The sequence below is a fragment of the Lepus europaeus genome, chromosome 3 (genome assembly GCF_033115175.1).
Source record: "Lepus europaeus isolate LE1 chromosome 3, mLepTim1.pri, whole genome shotgun sequence".
Taxonomy (NCBI): domain Eukaryota; kingdom Metazoa; phylum Chordata; class Mammalia; order Lagomorpha; family Leporidae; genus Lepus; species Lepus europaeus.
Genome location: NC_084829.1, coordinates 149,088,889 through 149,093,254, shown reverse-complemented (window position 1 = coordinate 149,093,254; position 4,366 = coordinate 149,088,889). Strand labels below are relative to the sequence as shown.

The following is a 4,366-nucleotide window of genomic DNA, read 5'->3' as shown; positions in this document are numbered from 1 at the left end:
TTCCAGAGATGGTCCCTTTTCAGCTGATTTGTTTGGGACAAAACAAAGTTTGGTTTTTTCTTTTTTAAAGAATTATTTTATTTATTTGAAAGAGTTACAAAGAGAGGTAGAGAGTGAGAGAGGGAGGGGTCTTCCAACTACTGGTTCACACCCCAAATGGCTGCAACAGCCAGAGCTGAGCCAATCCAAAGCCAGGAGCCAAGAGCTTCTTCTGGGTCTCCCACGTGGGTGCAGGGGCCAAAGGGCATGGGACATTCTCCAATGCTTTCCCAGTGCATTAGCAGGGAGCAGGACTGGAAGTGGAGTGGCCAACGCTCGAATCGGCGGCCATATGGGATGCCAGCACTGCAGGCTGGGGCTTTAACCCGTTGCACCACAGCACCAGCCTCAAAATGGAGTATTTCTGTGGATGGCTGATAGAGGTTATTTTGCTTGTTTAACCACTGTTATTCCCTAGCACATAAGCAGAGCACTATCAAAGAAAACAACATTGAACACAACACCACCTAGCACCCTAGCACAAAGAAACCCTGTTTAGTGTGGGAAGGCCTTGTGAGTCGCCAAATAATTGGCATGTGAACAGCTTTTCTTGGCCAATGAGTACATAGAGGTGAGCTTGCTGCCCAGCCAAAGCACAGTGGCTGAGAACCCCAGTGCTGGCTCACATCTGAAATCAAACACTAGCTCTGTGCCACTGACCAGACACTTGGCCATGCTTAATGGATTCAACTTCTCCAAGTGTCAGTTTCTGTTTTAATAAAATAGGAGTAGTAACGTCCATTTCACAGGGCTAGTGGTGGGGTAGGGGGAGAACTCGGGCACCATATTAAAATCATTTAGCATGGCGGTGAACACACAGTAAGAGTTCAATTTATTATTGTTTTGCTGTTACTATCATCACTACTTGAACACTTGTCAATGCTAAATAATAAAAAGCTATTGGTGTATCTAGCTCTTTTATATCTTCAATAAAAAGGGCATTGCCCTTAACACTTCACTTCTACAACTGAATGGTTTACTTTCTAATTTAATCTTTAACTGTTCATTTTTATTAAAGTTATATATACACATAGCTGAAATCAAGCAATGTTCAATGTCTCATAACACTGTGGCCACTTCCTTCTGCCAGTTCTAAATGCCTGGGTCATTTATCTCCATAATTCTAAAGAAAAAGCATATATGTCTATTTGACTTATTAGTGTTAGATAATGAATGGTATGTGGGCCACCAAGCTCTGCTGTATTAGGACTGAGACACACATTCTCCTGGCTGCTGTGAGTGCTGCTGTCTGTTAGCTATCAGGAGCCTAAGAATAGCCCTCACTTGTAAAAGGGCCACCTTGCCCAAGTCACCACCCGTTCTGCCTTAGCACAGGTTGCCATAACAAAATGCCATAGACACTTATTTCTCACTGTCCAAGGTCAAGGTGCCAGCAGAGTCAGTTCCTGTGGGAAGCCTCCTCCTAGTTTGCAGATGGCTCTCCTCTTACTGTGTCCTCACCCAGAGCAGAGAGAGAGAGCTGTTGTATCCCTGGCTCTTTTCATAAGGGCATTCATTTCTTCATGAAGGTTTTACCCTCATGATCGCATCCAACTCTTATATCCCAAAGAACCCCTCCGGTACCATCACAGTAAGCACTAAAGAGTTCAAAATATTAATTGGCGGCGGTGGTGGTGGAAGGCATGAACATCCCGCCCATAGCACCTCCTGCATGGCCGCTGGATGAGTGATGGGTTCTGAAGGTGTGACGAGCTGATGCTCTGGAATAGAGGCAGTACCTCCCTGGGAGCCAGCACAGCTCCAGAGCCTGGTGTTTGCCAGGACCATCTCATCCTCACAATTCAGTTCCTTCCTCTGGCCAAACATGCCTCCTTCCTCCTGCACAGCTGTTGATCCTACATTCGCTCCCCCGTGAACTTCCTGCACAGAGCGGGCTTCACTGGGAACCCGACCTAACATATTTTTTAAAGATGATCTACCGTGGAAGTGAATCTAGCACACACACACTTCTCTTCCTCTAAGTCTTTTGATATAGCTTTCTCACAAGCTTTGATTAGATTAATAATCATTGTTTATACCGCTATAAAAATAAGACACAATTCATTGCTGAGCCAAATAGCACCCAGTGACTATCATTCTTTACTCATATAAATTTTGTTTGGTCTCAGAATTAATGAAGCTAGTATTTATTAATTGACTTAGTTTCTGTGAACATTATTTTCTACTAACATGTCAATTGATTTATCAAATGTCTCTCAATAAAGTTGCAATTCTTATATCCAGTAACTACTCTAGCTGGTTCTTGACTATGTCTCTCTTGCAGTTCTTGGGTTTCCTGCTGTAACAGGTCCTTACTGCCCTGTCCAGATGTCATTCTGACTATTCTCTTTATCACTCTTTTGTTAGATCCTTTGTTTCACAAATCTAGGATATTTATTTTTATTGGTTTATGTCTTTCTTTTGCTGTAGTTCTATTCTTCAGTAGCTTCCTCTAAGAATGGATGCGTGGAAGGTAGAATTTGGGGAATACATTCATATCACTTATTCTCAATTCATCTATGACTGAACGTTTGGCTTAGAATAAAATTCTTGGGGGGAGAAGCGGCCGCCGCGATGGACGTGTTCCTCAGGATCCGGCGTCACAAAACCACCATCTTCACGGACGCCAAGGAGTCGAGCACCGTGTTTGAGCTGAAGCGCATCGTCGAGGGCATCCTCAGGCGGCCGCCCGGCGAGCAGCGGCTGTGCAGGGACGACCAGCTTCTGGATGACGGCAAGACCCTGGGCGGATGCGGCTTCACCAGCCAGACGGCACGGCCACAGGCTCCAGCCACAGTGGGATGGCCTTCCGGGCAGATGGCGCTTTCGAAGCTCTGAGCATCGAGCCCTTCTCCAGGCCCCCGGAGCTGCCTGATGTCATGAAGCCGCAGGACTCAAGGTGCAGCGCCACTGAACAGGCTGTGCAGTGAGGGCCTCGGGCCCTCCCCTCCGGAAGCCCATTCCCCCCAATAGAAGAGATTTGGGTGTCTGCCTGGTTGCTGCCTCTTCCTCCCCACCCTCCCTGGGCTGAGTCCTGCCAGGCACAGGGACCTGGCTGCCCCAGCCAACATGGGGAAAGGGAGAGGCTCAGTTTGGGAGGGAACAGTGGATGCTCCGGAGCCTGTGAGGATCTATGAGGGGACCACAACCTAGAATAGCTACCACAGCCTGCCACGCCTTCCAGATCCTACAGCGACGGCACACGTGGTTCCTCCTTCACTGTACCTAATAAAGCAGGCTACAGACCACCCCCCCCCCCCAAAAATAATAATAATAAAATTCTTGACTGAAAATCGCATTTTCTCCCGGTTTTTAAGTTTACTTTTACATAGTATTATTACTCAAAATGCCAAAGGCATTCTGATACTTTTCCCTTTTGTATGCATGGCTGATTTTCTGTTGAAGCTTAAAAAAACATTTTTTACTTCTAGTGTTCTGACATGTGCTATTTTGTGTTAGCCATTTTTGTATTCATTGGGCAAGGTGTCTACTGGGCCCATTTATCTGGATTGTTATAGAAAGTTTTCTTCACTATTTTTTTTCTTTTTTGAAAATTTTCTCCTCATTTTTCTTCTCAACTCTCGGAAAATTGTTAGAGTGGAAATAATTAACTTCTTATATCAAACCTATAATTTTATTTCCTATTTCTCATCTGTATTTTTTTCTACTCTAAGTTCCAATCATTTTATACTGTTGTTTTCTTTTCTGGTGCTTACCATAATATTAATTTTTGGTCTTTATTTCTTATTCAGTTCTATTAAGAACCTACTCCTCATATATCCATGGATATTAAGGATTTTTTTCTTTTCTTCTGCCCCTGAAAAATTCTGTTTCCAGTAGGTTAAATACCTGCTTCTCCATGTGAAGGTATCCTAAAATGTTGGATGATCATTGATTTTTTTTCCCCTTAACATTTACAATTGATGCCTTTCTTTATTTTCCTTTCTTTAGAGAACAGAGCTCCAGCATCCTCCAAGCAGAGTGAGGTGGGGAGAAGGTTTGAACACACCTGTTCATACAGCCTTTCCAGCATGGCTGCTCTTTCCAGCACCGTACTTCACTCAGATGTCTGTGGTACCCAGCATCCCTAGGTAGAATTCCAAGGAGCAGGCTGACTCTTTTCTTGATGATAGGCTAGGTGGAAATTGCTTCTGCTCTGATAGTTCGATTACCATCTGCTTTCTTGCTTCAGCAATGTTTATTAAAAGATTTTTCTCTGTTGCCTTCTCTCTGGTTCTCCCTGTTGTGGTGAATTAACATATTTTTGGATTCTCTTAGTGCACGTTAGCTGAGTTTGGGGATGGAGAAGATTGCATGTGTGGGCAGA

At 44.4% G+C, this 4,366-nt stretch overlaps 1 pseudogene; it reads left to right on the top strand.

Moving 5' to 3' along the window:
- The first annotated feature begins 2,599 nt into the window (after window positions 1–2,599).
- On the top strand, window positions 2,600–2,969 carry LOC133757149 (elongin-B-like; annotated as a pseudogene).
- Window positions 2,970–4,366: the final 1,397 nt, after the last annotated feature.